Source organism: Pelobates fuscus, chromosome 12 (genome assembly GCF_036172605.1).
Source record: "Pelobates fuscus isolate aPelFus1 chromosome 12, aPelFus1.pri, whole genome shotgun sequence".
NCBI lineage: Eukaryota > Metazoa > Chordata > Amphibia > Anura > Pelobatidae > Pelobates > Pelobates fuscus.
The window spans coordinates 119,741,427-119,757,583 of NC_086328.1; the positions used below are offsets into that span (position 1 = coordinate 119,741,427).

General features: G+C 40.3%; 2 protein-coding genes across 3 annotated transcripts in view; both read right to left on the reverse strand.

Moving 5' to 3' along the window:
* The window catches only part of IFTAP (intraflagellar transport associated protein), a 526,063-nt gene that overhangs the window by 434,750 nt on the left and 75,156 nt on the right, over positions 1-16,157 (reverse strand). The gene's annotated exons all lie outside the window — the stretch shown is intronic.
* The window catches only part of LDLRAD3 (low density lipoprotein receptor class A domain containing 3), a 128,148-nt gene that overhangs the window by 111,085 nt on the left and 906 nt on the right, over positions 1-16,157 (reverse strand). The gene's annotated exons all lie outside the window — the stretch shown is intronic.

Consider the following 16,157-nt stretch of genomic DNA (forward strand, 5'->3'; position numbering starts at 1 on the left):
CACCCATGGAGGGCTCCGCGCAGACTGAGCTCTGCAGGGCGGGGGAAGGCTTATAAAGCCTTGCCCCGCCCTGCAATTAGGCTAAGAACACTGATTGGTTGGTTTAAGCCAATCAGAGTGCTCTTTGTCATTTTACAGAGCGTGGGAAAATTCCAAAGAAAATACAGTGTTTACATTAGATTACCTGCAGGGAGCTATAGATCTCACCTGAACAACTACATTAAGCTGTAGTTGTTCAGGTGACTATAGAGTCCATTTAAATTAGAGGGGCAAAGGTTTAGAAATAATATCAGAAAGTATTACTTTACTGAGAGGGTAGTGGATGCATGGAATAGCCTTCCAGCTGAAGTGGTAGAGGGTAACACAGTGAAGGAGTGTAAGCATGCGTGGGATAGGCATAAGGCTATCCTAACTATAAGCTAAGGCCAGGGACTAATGAAAGTATTTAGAAAACTGGGCAGACTAGATGGGCCGAATGGTTCTTATCTGCCGTCACATTCTATGTTTCTTTGTTTAAGAGACGGGTGCTCTTTTAAGTTGGCCTTGGTTTTCCCTGCAAAGTGTGACATTAATTATAAGAAATTCTGCACTCCCTTCTACAACCACGACACCAGCAGGAGTTTGACCACCCCAGGCATTTTGATATATTTTGATGTCCAACTACTGACATGAAATATTTTTAGTTGAGAAAACCTTTCTACCTTTGATTAACAAGCCTCTGCTGTCAAAGTGTTTATTTTCCATCACCTCTTCTAACCATCTCTCCTTTTTTCTTCACAGTTTCAGAAGGTACCCTATCTGAGTCAGCGCCATTATTTTGCAAGTACATTTATTTATGCTGTAAAGGTTTATACTCTAAAAACCCAGACCCCTCGTTTACATGTATACACCTGGTGCAGACTTTTAAATGGAGATGAGAAACAGAGTCTGGATTTATTTTGTTTTCAATTAAAATGTGTTTAATGGGGTACAACAAAAGTTTTAGGGATCAGGCACAAGGAGCAAACAAACTAGACAATTAAAAAATATATGGTCTAGATTCTAGTAAGTACGTTGGAGCAATGTACTTCCAAACAAAAATGGGTGCAATGGGTATGGCCAGGAGGTTGAGCAGACATCGCTAGTTCTCCAGGTGAAAATCTTATTTGAGAATGGTTTAAAACAGGAGAAAGCAACCTTGTGGCAGCACTGTGGGATTTTGATGATATGTTGTATTGTGTGTGGTGTTGTGTGTATGTGTTGGGATTGTTTAGTGCTTTATGCTATTGCGTATATGTGTCAGTGGTGTTGTGTGTGTTGGAGTGTAAGCTGTTTGTAATATTTGCATGTGGGGGAGTCTTCTATGGGGTCCAGTGGGGATTAGGCTGGCCAGGTACAGGTCAAGGCAGGGGCTGCTGTGTTTGCTGTGGGCTGCTCTCCACTTTACAAGCACTGGGAGGAAGAGATCTTAGATTATTTGCTCCAAGCACAGCAATGAGTGAATTGAGGATTATCCCTCACCTCCTACAGCAATCACTGCTAGCGCCGAACGCACGGTTGGCACTCACAGATTTCACCAGGCTGTTTGAGTAGCCGTGCGTGCCATAGGTTGCTGACCCCTGGTTTAGAACATCAGACAAATATGGCCCCTAATTATCCCCCACATCATTCTGACTAATCTGACATGAAACATGTTAGGTCAGCTTGTTTTATATCTGTGCCTTGTATAATAAAATGTGGAAAAATATCTACAGCCAATAACCAGCCTCCAGTACAATTTACGGCTTTAATGGCAATAATCAGTAATTCCATATTCACATGTCGCACACCTAGAGTTTTAGAACCTGGGGAACTAGGCACCCCCCAGCAATTTAACTATATTACTGGCCCAAGCCACAGGGAACTATCACAATTTTTCCTTTAAACCCTCAAGGGCATTATGGTGTTCTATGCCCTGCTACAAAATGTTGGCTAAAAATGCTGGAGGGCGACATGGATCGCCTTGAAGATTTGGTGAAAAGGGGTTAAATTCATAGATACCATGGATTAACCCTCCTCAGACGGCCACTAGAGGTGCTTCCTGGGGCAGTGCTGCACACTATAGGGTCAGGAATACATGTTTGTTTCCTGACATCATAATATTCCTTTAATGTTTTGTTTTGGTTCAGAACATGGTCAATTGTCTCTGTCCTTAAGGGGTTAACAATAAGGGAACAAATGGGGGCGGATATGCAGACCCACAGATTTCCCTGTCATTAATTCAGCTTTTCAGCACAAATAAGGTGAAGCAGGATTGGTGCTTGAATAGCATAACAGATCAATGTCCTGGAAATCTCTGCTCCATTTTTGGTAGCCCCAATCTCTTGCACTGGGGGTAACAGAGAGGGGGAACACATGGGTTCTAGAGACCACTCTTGAATTAATCTACAGCAAATATACAGGCCTTCCAGTGAAAAATATAATTTAGTATATTAACATGCAAAATTCAGCCCTGAACTCAAACTCCCACTTCTCCAGGTCAGCAGCAATGACTATAGTACACAACAGTCCGAATACATACAAAAAAAAATTAAAAATAAAAAGTTACTTGCGCACTATCCCAAATCACTATGCACCTTCAAATAACTGGAGGTTTTTTAGTATCACTCCAATGACCATTAAAGTGTAAGCTCACCTGCCACGTCAAGGCATTAGTATATAAGTCTAATATCTTAATTATTCTGCCTCTATTTAAGCTGCCACCCACAGAGAAGCAATGTTCTCTTTCCGTTGCATTGTTGTGATGTTATAAATGGTTATAAATGGCGTGAATTATGTTCCATGTATACAGCAATGCTGACATAGCTCAAACTCATCTAAATCACACCATCCAGCATCCAGCCCTATGTATCTACCATCGCAGCCATAAAAAAACACTTCTGTGCATTATTTTAAATTGTGATGACTCCTGAATGTATCCTCGTCGACTCAGCAGGAACATCTCTACAGGATGTCTTTACATTCCATAATTATTCCTTCTTCCCCCTTAAGCCCAACTGTTGCCAATACAGTTACAGTCCCTGCACTCAGCAATCCTCCCGATAGCAAGGTGAATAAACAAAAACGCAATGAAGCAATCACATGCTTCCCACCAAGACAAGAGACTCCATTTATATTTCAGAGAAAAATCCCCCGAGGCCGTTTGGAACACTTTAGAAATGTTAGCAATTTGTGTCGTGCTTTTTTCTTAACTTTTTTATTTTTTCTTTCTTTCTTTTTTTAATTTGCAACATTATAATTTTATCACCAAATAAAAGCACTGAGCACAGCAGTAAATCACATAATGTACTTTTCCCTTTTTTACACAAGCCTGGCTATAAAGGAGCTTCTGCTATTACGCTGGGACATTAAAAAAACCTTCTCTTTAATCCAAATGCACGAAGGCAGAAGGGCATATATCTTGTGATGTGGGCAGTTTTTGGAAGAGATGCCTAGTTTCACACAGCGATCTTGCTGGCTGCGCTAAGTCTATTATTGATGCAGACGCCACGATGTAACTTTGCAAACACAGAGCATCAATTTTTAATTTGGTTAAAATAAAATCTCGTTTTAGAGGACGTATACTTTATGCTGGCGATAAAATATACAATTCTGGGAGTTATCGCTTTGCATTTTAAATCTATGAAGTCTATAGATTTATTGACATTCTTAACATCTACACACAGACACTAAAGATCTGGGCAGTGCATGTCTAAATTTTCAATCTTTTAATACTTACATCTAGTTTATCATTCAGGGTTTCATTTCTGTTTCAGAGGATGGTATAGTTCTGTAATAATCTTATCCAAGAACTATTTTCCGCCAGTTGGGGTTTTCTTAATGAATGCAGATACTATTTATAATTTGCAATTAAATTCCAAATCAGCTTACAGCTTAATTCTTATTCCTTTTATAAATTGGATTGCTTAACTCCTCAGTTTGGTAACAATTGTCATGGAAAAATACAGCTCTGTCCTGAGTTCTAAAAACACCTTTGTATACTCTTCTCTGAGAGAAGGCATGGTCAGTAAAGATCAGTAGCCCCAGCTCTCTAAAGTGTGAACGAGCAAGCTGTCTCTGTATATTCTTCTCTGAGAGAAGGCATGGTCAGTAAAGATCAGTAGCCCCAGCTCTCTAAAGTGTGAACGAGCAAGCTGTCTCTGTATATTCTTCTCTGAGAGAAGGCATGGTCAGTAAAGATCAGTAGCCCCAGCTCTCTAAAGTGTGAACGAGCAAGCTGTCTCTGTATACTCTTCTCTGAGAGAAGGCATGGTCAGTAAAGATCAGTAGCCCCAGCTCTCTAAAGTGTGAACGAGCAAGCTGTCTCTGTATATTCTTCTCTGAGAGAAGGCATGGTCAGTAAAGATCAGCAGCCCCAGCTCTCTAAAGTGTGAACGAGCAAGCTGTCTCTGTATATTCTTCTCTGAGAGAAGGCATGGTCAGTAAAGATCAGTAGCCCCAGCTCTCTAAAGTGTGAACGAGCAAGCTGTCTCTGTATATTCTTCTCTGAGAGAAGGCATGGTCAGTAAAGATCAGTAGCCCCAGCTCTCTAAAGTGTGAACGAGCAAGCTGTCTCTGTATATTCTTCTCTGAGAGAAGGCATGGTCAGTAAAGATCAGTAGCCCCAGCTCTCTAAAGTGTGAACGAGCAAGCTGTCTCTGTATATTCTTCTCTGAGAGAAGGCATGGTCAGTAAAGATCAGCAGCCCCAGCTCTCTTAAGTGTGAACGAGCAAGCTGTCTCTGTATGTTTATGTGGCAGAATCAGCTTGAAGGTACCCTTTCACATGAACAGGTGGTCACAGGATGTCAAAACAAGATATGACACGGGAGGGCGGGGGGGGGGGGGGGAAGAGGGGGGGGGGGGTTGGCAGCCATGCTGAGAGGACGCAGCAAGGTTGAGCTCCTGTTATTCTTGCAATTTCAGAGCTTTAGGGGCTAAACCAGCCCAAATCATTGATGCCCTACAGCTGATGCTGAAGACTGGCAACTCTGTGGCGGCATCCGTACCAATATTGGGTCCATCTATAATCACTGTGACTCCACTGCGCCCTCTGACAGGTTGTGGCCTGGTGCATCTCCTGGTTATAGGGAAAGGATCATGTGGCTGTTGGAGCAGGATGGCGGTGTCGAAACATGGAATCCATGGAGGTTCCGATTATCCTATACTCCTGTTTGGACTCTGCCGGTTTGCTAAAGGCATTGATTGAGTGATAATCGGAACCTCCATGGATTCTATAACCAGGAGATGCACCAGGCCACAACCTGTCAGAGGGCGCAGTGGAGTTACAGTGATTATAGATGGGCTGCCTGTTCCAACTGTGATTTGTATTCAGTAATTGTCTCAAGAGATTTCAGCCTTATTTCTCCACTGCTTTATGTTTTTCCTCCTCTCCCTCCATAATACTCCTTTTCTAATTTTATACATTCTGTTATCATTTGACCCACACTCGCTTACTACTTATACTACCTATAAAAAGTGCAGTAATTTTAACGTTCAATGATAAGCTTGAACCCAAATTTCTCGATCATATTTCTGTTTGAATGTTTGTATATGTCGGTTATGTTTCAAGCTGCACTGGAAAACATAAAGAGTGTAAAAAACAAAAAAAAGACATGATAAATACTGCATAGCTGAAACTGTCTATAGTCTTTTTCTACAGCAAAACTATAGGCAAGTGGAGAATGGCTGTAAAAAGTTTTTTAATTCAATTGTAAAATGTAAAGTCAACGGGACAGTTGAGGGAGAGAGCAGTAAAAGATGATGGAGAATGAATAGAATAGATTGAGAGATAACAACCGAGGAGACACAAGGCAGGCTTATGAAATAGTGTAAACTATAAGCTATTGGAGTGACTAAATAAAAGTGCGTATAGGGATTTTAGATAGTGCGCAAGTACTTTTGTCTTTGGTTTTTATTGTATGTATTGAGGCTGATAAGTATTATAGTCATTGCTGCCGCCCAGGAGTAATGGGAGTTTGAGCACAGGGCCTAATTTTGTGTATGTATTTCCTTTTATACTACACAGCCATGTTAAGGTGTTGCCGTCCAACCCATGTTTTCTCTATGAAGGGTTCATAAGTGTGTAGGGGTTTAGAAAAATTAATAACGAGGATACTGGCTACGTGGATACTTGCTGATGTATTTTTCAGTATAGATATACCAAGGATATGCTTTGCTGGATGCACAATCTGCTATGACACCATCACTGCTAAAATGTAGCCACTGATTGCTGGTCCAATCATTAAAGGAACACTCAGGGCCGGTGCTTGGATTTTTAGGTACATAGGCGAAGATGCATTTTTCCGCCCCTGTGTAATTTGCTATAACCTTTTTTTAGATCCATAGTGGTTGGCCCTGCGGAGTTTAACTTGGACCCAAACACAATTTAACAACATTCATTATTTTGCTGATCTGAATATGTAAACCATGGATAGATTCTAGAGATCTAACGAGGAACACCTAAAAATAAATATGGTCAATTCTTAGTCAATCTTAATTACTGTACCCTATTTTTAATACCAACTTGCAGAGAAATTGTAATCACATATCCGATCTTTAGCGACCTGTTAACAGCTGTTGATGACCCATCATTTATGTTAAATTACATTTCTAAAAACTGCACCAAATTATGAGTGTTCTGTATTCTGGGACGTGATACAGTAATGAAAAGACTCTATGTAGCTATTAGAATTTGAATGATTACTGTGATTTTTCTTCTTATTGCCCTGGTATCGCCACATGCTAACATTCTCAGCGATCTTTTCCATTAGCCATCTGCTCTGGCTCTGACTGCATAACAAAAACATTCATGCTTTTAATAACAAAGTCTCTGCGAGCACTGATAAAGTGGCTTTTTTAGGGGGAGGAGATTTAATATCAGCAGATACAGTATGTGCTAAGGGTGGGGTGGACTTCTAATGAAAATGTTGATTTATAAACTGAGTGGAAAGTTAAATAGAAAGAAGCAAAGGTGTTTCCAATCTAGGAATGTCAAGATTGGAGCAAGGCCAGTGCCTTAAGTGGAGTGAGCGAGGACAAAGCCAACCAGCTGAAGACCATGTCCAATCAGAGATCTTGATGCCATGTCCAAACACAGGAACTTAAGTCACGTCCAATGAGACGTCCAACTCACTCCAACTCACGTGCAATGAGAAGCAGGTGGGTCCATATCCAATCAGAGAGAGAGTGGCCATTTCCAACCACGATAAGCTAAGTCAAGCCCAATGAGAGGAAGTAAGGCCAAGTCCAATCAGAAGGAGAAAAGCCAAGTCTAATCAGAAGAATTATGGCCAAGTGTGATAGGGGAGATATATGATATAGCATGTTTAGAGGCAGACTGCAAAAAGAGAGCTCTAAAGCATGTAACTGCAGATGCATTGTGACACAAATCAAGTAGTATCAGCCACTTCACTAATTATACATTTAGACAATTATCCTTGTACAATGCAGCCAAATGCCCCACACATAGCAACTCATATTACTAATACTAAAAACAAGGGCCAATTGTCTGGGAGGCTTCAGTGAATAGCATTGTGTTGGATCCGCATAACGCATCTAATAATCCTTCAAGGACATGTCTGAGCAGAACCTACACCTCATTTAGTAATGAAAGAAGGTTACTATACTAAGACGCAGCCTTATATACTGGGAATCCCCTTTCGTGTTGGTAGTATCAGGAATGTGATCTAAAAATGTTGCCAGGGAACAAGAGACACAATGAAGACATTTAGAAGCACTAAGGTTCACGCATATTCCAAAGGGCATCATAGAAAAACAAAAGGTGATGATTATCATGTCTTACAGAATGGTATACTATGACGCTGCTGTCACCTACCTCCCTTCAATGTGGGTGATGGTTTAACCTAAACTGTGGTGGACCATAGCAATAAACTCACAGTAGAAGGCTCCTAAGGTCATCCAAAAACTTGCAGCTTTATGTAGACTAATATGACTTTACTGCATAACCAAAACTGAGAAATGTATCAATATTTCAAGGATGAACTCAATGCAACTCCGGATGCATTAAACAGATTCCACTAATCAAAAACTAAAGTTAATTGTTTCATTATTGTTCCGGGGAAACCCCCACTCGTCGTACCCCCTTGCTGGTCAGTTGATTATTGTGACTGCATTGCTCAGATAGTGGGGTGCACACTAAGATCATGGTTGGGGCATTTAAGATTCCACAACAGGGGTAGATTGACACCTGCAGCATCTCTGGTTCATCAGATACGAGAGTTCCCGCAACACCAGTTTGGGGTTTTAAAAATGAAAACCCGAATTAACATTCTAGAATTAAGAATTTAAAATAGTTCAAGGCCACTTGAGTGAATAAAGCCAGAAAATGAATTATTCATTGGGAAACCTAAGCTTTTTAATTGAGTGCACAATACTCACTAGCCCATTAGCTCATCTTGGGGAATATCAAGAGGGCTCAGTTTCCCTCTAAATTGACCTATTCAGATAGCGCAAATACAATCTGCATCCAAATCCAGAGGTTGGATAACTGGCTGGGAAGCCACATCAGGTTTAGCCCACCTCCTGTTACAAATAATTTTTGTAAATTCCAAAGTGGGTAATGGCCTGGTTTTAATGACATGATCCTATCTCGGGTCAACCTATTCTAGGTCCTAGTTAATAACCCCCCTTGGACTATGTAGATACGCAGGCACAGACAGTGATTATGCAATGCTGAAGATATTTTCCAGGCTGGGATAACGGGATGTGGGTCATAGGCTACCACTTAGCTTATAAGAGATGCAGCACTGTGAGCTGAAATGTTCCTAACCGACATGGTAAAAGAGCAGAATCGATTTGCTGCAAATTGCATCTGAACGCAAAGACAAAAATACAAAACTGAATCGAAAAAAAAAGACAAAAACAATCAGTATCAAGAAGAACAAACAGCACAGGAGAATAGAAGATGAAGCTGAGATGTTTCTCTTAATAACGCTCTGTCAGATAATCGGAAAACCACTTATGTCCTCATTCAAATAGACTCTCCTGAACCAGCTGCTCGTGTCTTGGGCATTACTTAGTTAATGTTACAGTTACTTATGCTAAGTTATTTGCATATATATACATGTAGGTAAAGTTATTTTTTTTTTATGCTTCAGACATTTTTAGTTTAAAAAAAAAAATACATGAATAAAGGTACAAGTAGAGGGAGAGTTTGGAGCATTAAGATCTAGATTGGGTCTGCTTTATCCCTAATGACTGACGATAAATGGAGATCAGCACTCAAGAGCAGTAGTTCTACCCTCTGAAGGCCTTGCAAAAAGGGTCTGCTCCGATCCCCTATAGAACATAGAATGGTTGGAAGGCAGGCACAGAATGAATACGCTGAGCTGTGCTGCATAGGATCCACTGCTACAGTTTATCAATATTCTTAGACACTCCGATAAATATTATGCAGTATCTGGGATGGCAGTCACTGTATCGACTACTACAAAAGGGAAGATTTAATGGTAGGCTGACAACTGGAATGCTAGAATGGATAACAGCCTATTTAGCGGCTCTCGTTAAAATTGTGATTTCTTGTGATTGCACATATGGCTGGGGGGAGAAGGGTATTGAATAATAAAAATGGGGGGTGTATTTTGGGAAACAATTGTGGGACTAACCAATAATATAAAATTGTGGGACTAACCAATAATATACTTTGTTAGCTTTACAAGTTTCATATGTTGCGAACTATTTTGTCTTATGCACAGAGTTAGAAAAAAGAGAGGAAGGCACAGTCTATTGTACTTGTAAACCCCCACCACCTCACCCACCATTTGAGGCATTCATCAATGAGCGTCAATAGAAGTTTTATATAAATTAAATGGCTACGTGTTGTAGTGCTCATGCATACTTGGGAATACAGTGGGTTACGTTGTGCTGAAACAACTTCTGGAAAGCAAGAGATTAATTATAAACCAATTTCCTTTTTTCTACGCTTAAAAACTGCCGACCGCCATGTCATGTGTGTGTAAAATACTGGTGATCAGCCTGCTTGTAAGAAGCATTAAAAACAAACATGTTTGTATCTTTTTAAGGAATAAGAATTCTGAGAAGCCCAACGTGGACACAAACCGATTGAAACACACATAAACTCATAAATATGAAACATATGCCCAGGACAAACTTGAAAACGAGAGAAATCTCAAAGTATTCTACCTGATATTATACTTTATAAATAAATAAACACATGAATACATGCTAATGGTAAACTATATCTCCAGCAATTCTTAGCCAGCCTCCTAGGTGTCCGTGAATTATTTTTCCCACTTTACTGTGGTAAATGTACAGCCCACACAAAATCTTGGACAGTAAATTTAAAAAATATATGCATAGGTTGAAAAAACTTCCCATTATAGTTATCATAAATTTGTGTCAAACTTACAAAACATTTTTCCCCCATTAAATCTATACTGATAAAAAAAAGGAAAAAAAAGAGTAATTACTTTATAGAGCAATTGAACAAATAACAGATGTGAGGTGAAAAGCTCCAAAGATATAAAACGGTTATCATGCAATTGTGAAATTTTATGATAATTTGAAGAGATGGCTGTCATCAGAATACCGGTATTTTATATTTATACACAGGATTGACACTAAAATGCCACGTTTATATAAAAATGCACATAAATTATAGAAAATGAATATAACCTTCCACTTTCAAATGTGCTATAGTTATGAATTAATGAATATGCAATATTTAACAACCTGGTTACATTTTATATTTCTGGAGCATTTTACAAGAGATCTAACCAACAATATTTGCTTCTGGGACACAGGTTTCTAGTGAATTTTTTTTTATTGTTAAAAAAAAAAAGCCACCTAGTTGCTTGGATTTGATCATTTGTAACCTCTTTATTGCAAATGACATGACAGAAATATGACGATATCATAGGATTTACTGACTCGCTGGCCCTGAAAGGGTTAATGTGATAAACCAAAAATAGATAAAGTGCTCACATTTGAGAGCCTGTGTATTGTAGATATTTCTTAGAATCTGAATAAGATATGTGGAAAGGCTGACGTCATTCAGCCAATCATCGAGAAACACTATTCGTGTGTTAAATGTCAACTGCCTGTGAGGTGTATGATGTCACACGTCAAGATGTATGATGTCAGTAGACACAATTTGAAAATAGTTGTATATTATGTCAATGCATGCGATCCATATACTGGCTGTGGGTTGTGCTGCACACAAAGCCTACACTGGTATTGCTCTTGTATCTAGCAGTCAGTCTCATGTTGCACCGTGTTTTTCCTAAAATTGTATTTATTTCTTTTTTAAAAATGTGGTCTACTTTCATTTCTCCTATTCTATTGAATCTTCTTAAAGGGATATTTTAGTGATAGGAGTACAAAGCTGTAAAACTCAGTCACGTGACGCAGGAGCCCCAAAGTAAATAATTAATTCACAGCTTTCTTATAGGAAACATTGAATATGCATGCGGTGCTCACCGCGCATACGCATTAGGTCCCCAGTACACCACCATGAGTGTGGCCTCCTCCGTGATGTCGCTGGGGGAGCAGAATTAAACTGCGCCAAGTGAGCCTCTGAGTTGGAATAAGGCAAGTGAATGTAACCGTTCATAAACCAAGACGTGGGGGGGAGACCGAATACCACAAGGGACACTAAAGCGTTAGGAATACAGCTAAGCCCCAGGGTGCAGTGAGGCGCTCACTGGCTGCGAGTGCTCAGCTGACGCTCTCAACCAATACGCCAGCCCTGCAGGGCAGAGCCTTGCAAGAGGTGGCAGCAAGGACCCAATGGAACCCAGACTTCTCAGGATTCTCTTCCAAGGTACCTGCTCCTACACTGCACCATAGTGTGAATGCCACGAATGTTTCTCTCTATATCCGCCATACACCGGGCTGTGAAGGATGACTGGCTCAACTTATCGAGATGTTTAGGCCTAGCTGTGTTTACCTTTTTTTTCCACCTATGTATTACAAATATATTGGATGCTTTTTAAATATTCTCATCATGAAACCTACAAGCCTTGCTCTTTATGACCATGTTTTCCCTGTATTCCCTTCCCCTGTAAATGCAATGCCGAGTAGTCAGTGATCAGATTTGATTACAGGGCCATACTACCGCAGCTCGTTATGCATCCTGTAATCGGCGTACCTGGTATAATTATTAGCTTTCACTACATATTTCAGCAACTTGATGTTTGGCCACAGGTTGTTTCTATGGGAATACTGTCTTCTTGTTTTATATTTAGTTAAATTCTTGCATTAGTGACAACTAACTATCCTATTTGCTATTACATTAACATATTATAAGAAAATGCCTAAATCTGTTACAATTGTAAAAAAAACACTGCTGCGCAACCAAAAGACAGTGTTTTCATAAAATACTGTTTTGGATAGAGTAAACCTTGCTGTGATCGCCTGTCCCCCCACCAGATTAAACTAAATAAAATAAAGCTAAAAGTTGCCTCTGTTCCGGCGGTGAGGCCCTGCAAGCAAATCTTCATCCACTGACAACACTACCCCCTCACTGGAGGGAGATGGAGACGGATGTTAAGGAGGGTGGGGTGAGGGGCGTGCTGCCAATAAATGTCTGTTTCCAGCATGCTGTGTTTGGTGACGTCCAATATGCACAGAATCCACATTAGCCAACCTGAACTCTTGTTCTGGGCTGGCTAATGACACCCCTGGTGAAGGAATTACACCCGTGGGAGCAGAGGGGATAACTCTGTATGCGAAACGATGCACATACAGACTCCAGGCACCATGACCACTTTAACCCCTTAAGGACACATGACATGTGTGACATGTCATGATTCCCTTTTATTCCAAAAGTTTGGTCCTTAAGGGGTTAAATCACTGAAGTGGTGTTTGGAGTAACCCTTTAAATCTATTCAAAAAAAAGTGAAAAACACACAGATTTGCTGTAACTAGATTTAAAGGGGCACTCTAAGTGCCATAACCACCTCAATGATATGAAAACGGTTATAATGCCTTAAGCAGGGGTTGGCAGCCTATGGAACGTGAGGTGCCTCTCCCCAGACCCAAACTGGCTGGCTAGGGAGTTGAGCCAATCTCCTCCAGAGCTAACATGGTTGCTGTGGTACTTTGTGAGGAGTGGCATTTTGGTGTTGCCCTCCTCCCTAACTTGCCCTATTTTATATCAGCTTTCTGCTGAGCAGTTGGCACTAGCGATGATTGTGGCCTGCGCTTGGAAGAAGTTATGTTAAAGTACTAACTCTATGCAGACTTTAGTAAATAATCCGGTTTGCTTTCAAACAAATGCAAAATCAAGTAAGTATAAAGAGAAGAGGAATAGGATCCATTTCTGCTATTTATTAGCTCATTTGTGCCATGCAGACATGTTTACCTGACTTTGAATGACCAATTCTCCTACTTGTCTTCTGATTCTGTAACATGCAGAGTGTTTTCCTGTGTATCAAATCACTTATTTTGTATTATCGAATTTGCTTCCTGACTGCTGATTTGCACCACGCTGACTGTTTACGTGTATACTCGATACCTTACTTTGGATTACTGATTCTGTTACTTGTCTGCTGATCTTGTATCTCTGACTAGCTTCTGTAATGCTATTTGATCTCTTTGCTTCCCCCTTATACAAAATACACAGCAACATTATGGGGACACGCCGGACCACAAAAGCACTCTAGCTTCCTTTTACAAAAAAAAAAAATTGCAGATTTCAACAGAAATTGGCACTTTTGTAAATTTACCTTGTTACGCCTCCCTGGCTGTCAATCAAACAACCAGTCCTGTTATTTCCTTGTTGGTTAGCTCGGTGGAGCTAAACTCAATAGTCAGGCAATTGCTCAGAGCACATAGCTTGCAAAGATTCATCTGCACTGGGAAGTCTAAGAATTTGACTGATATTTGCTATTTATTCAAGGCAATTTTGATGTATACTTGGAGGTTATGCCCAAATACCTTTGGAGCAATTCAAAATCTGATAAAAACGGATATGTAGAGGAATTCAACCTAAACAAATGAAGACATTTATCAGAAAATGAACTGCAACCAAATTATTCAATTTTAAAGCAGATTTTAACTAGCCTCATTTTGAAAAGCTGAATAAAACGTAATGAAATATTTTTTTTAAAAAAATTTAATTTGGTTTCCTGACTACAAAAACGTATAGCAAGCATAATCTTGAATATTTTTGTAAAATCATTATAGAAATGAAATAAACTCCTGTGATCTCTGAAATACAACTTACGAGTCACACTTGTGACACTTACCAGCCCCTTGCCGTTCAACAAAATTACAAAGAATGAGAAATGTTTACAAAGGAAGAGTTTGGCATGGAGATCCATCCAGTCCATTACCTGTCCTTACCATGTCATGCAAGGAACAGCAGCTAGTTGGAACGTCCTCTTAGCTACTTTATGATATCCCCACACACAATGTTAAGGACTGCATCCCACTAGGCAGAAAATGACGACAGTGGCACAAGAAGCCCGTGTTTACCAACACTCAGTAGCACCATTGTGCAGGAGACCCAGACACTAATAACAGGCCCAACCTCACCACACACCAGCTGGCATCAGTAACAGAGGAAGACACTGCCACCCTACATTTATCTGAAACCCACTGTACCATACATGGTGGGGCTGACACTGCTGCCCATGTATTAAGGGAATGGGTTGGTACGCTGATAGCGCATTGGTTAACTGTGTGGTAGCTCCCCTGGGTATCTCCACTGGGTAACTGTGGTAGCTCCTCTAGTTCACCTGGATAGTTATGATCTGAAACTCTGAATTTTTGGTCTTTTCTTCCAGAAGAGACGGCTGTCTCTCCTATGGATGTGGTGGTTCTCGGGATACCAGCATATCTGGTAAGTAAAGAGGAACCTGGCTTACGCTAGGTTAGCAGGGGTCCTTGACAACCACATTTTAATTAATTTGGTTTACACATAAACCAGAAGATTGAAAATAAAACTATTCATGGAAAGTTATGTCTTTATTGAGTCATCTGTGTTTAGCTAAGCAGTTTAACTTCAATGCACTCAAAGGAAAGTACAAAATAGGAAGCTTGCTTATGGTCAAATCAGATCAGAATTCGAAGTTCACTTCTGCCTTTAAGAGTTTGGGAATCGGGCCATTCACAGACATTGAGGTTGCAGTAAAAAACCCAAAACATGGGCAGGACTATTAACTAAACTGTGAATTGACAAAAAATTACCACTGAATTTCAGATTTGTGGAGCTTGGCTATAGTGGAGTTGGAGAATTTTGCCATTTGACTAAAATGTGCAATTCACTGGTGACTGCTAACAATTCATAGTTTAGTGTAGAGCGGTACAAATTAAAACAGACAGGGACACACAAAGTGAAACATGGTGCAAGACCAAATAGAGAGAGTGGGTAACAGCGACAGAGCAAAACACACAGAGAGTAACCAACCAAAAAACACCTACATAATGAGGCACATATACAGACCAAAACACAGAGGACAGGACACAGACAAAGAAAGTAGAGATTTTAAATAACAAGGCCAAAACACACAGAGTGTGGCACACAGAACAAACTATACACACTGGGGAATAAAATAAGGTCACACAAGAGTGAGGGGGGAAAGAAAGTTAGAGTTAAAGCACAGAATGTGGGCACAGAGACACCAAGTTAGAGTGGGCACAATGACAGAACAAAACACACATAGTGAGGCACAGAGACAGACCAAAACAAGGAGACTGATGCATAGAAATAGACCAAAACAAAAAGGTGGTACTCTGAGACAAAGCAAAACAGAGATAATGGAACACAGACACAGATCACATGGTGGGGTGCAGTAACAAACTAAAACACACACATAACGGGCACATATACAGGTTGAGAGCAGGATTTAGACAAAACCAAAACAATTAGAGGTTTGAGGTAACAGGTCAAAATACACAGAGAGGGGTGCAGAGACAGGGCAAAAAACAGTGGGTACAGATACACATATATAATGAGGCACAGAGACAGAGTGAGGTATATACACAGCTAAAAACACACTGTGGGCATAATAACAAACAGCTCAACACAGGGAGTGGGGCAAAAAAGTTAGCAAACCTAGAATGTGAGCACAGAGACACAAAGTTATAGTGGAAATAGTGACAGATCAAAACACACATAGGAAGGCATAGAGATAGACAAAAACAGGGAGACTGAGGCACAGAGACAGACCAAAA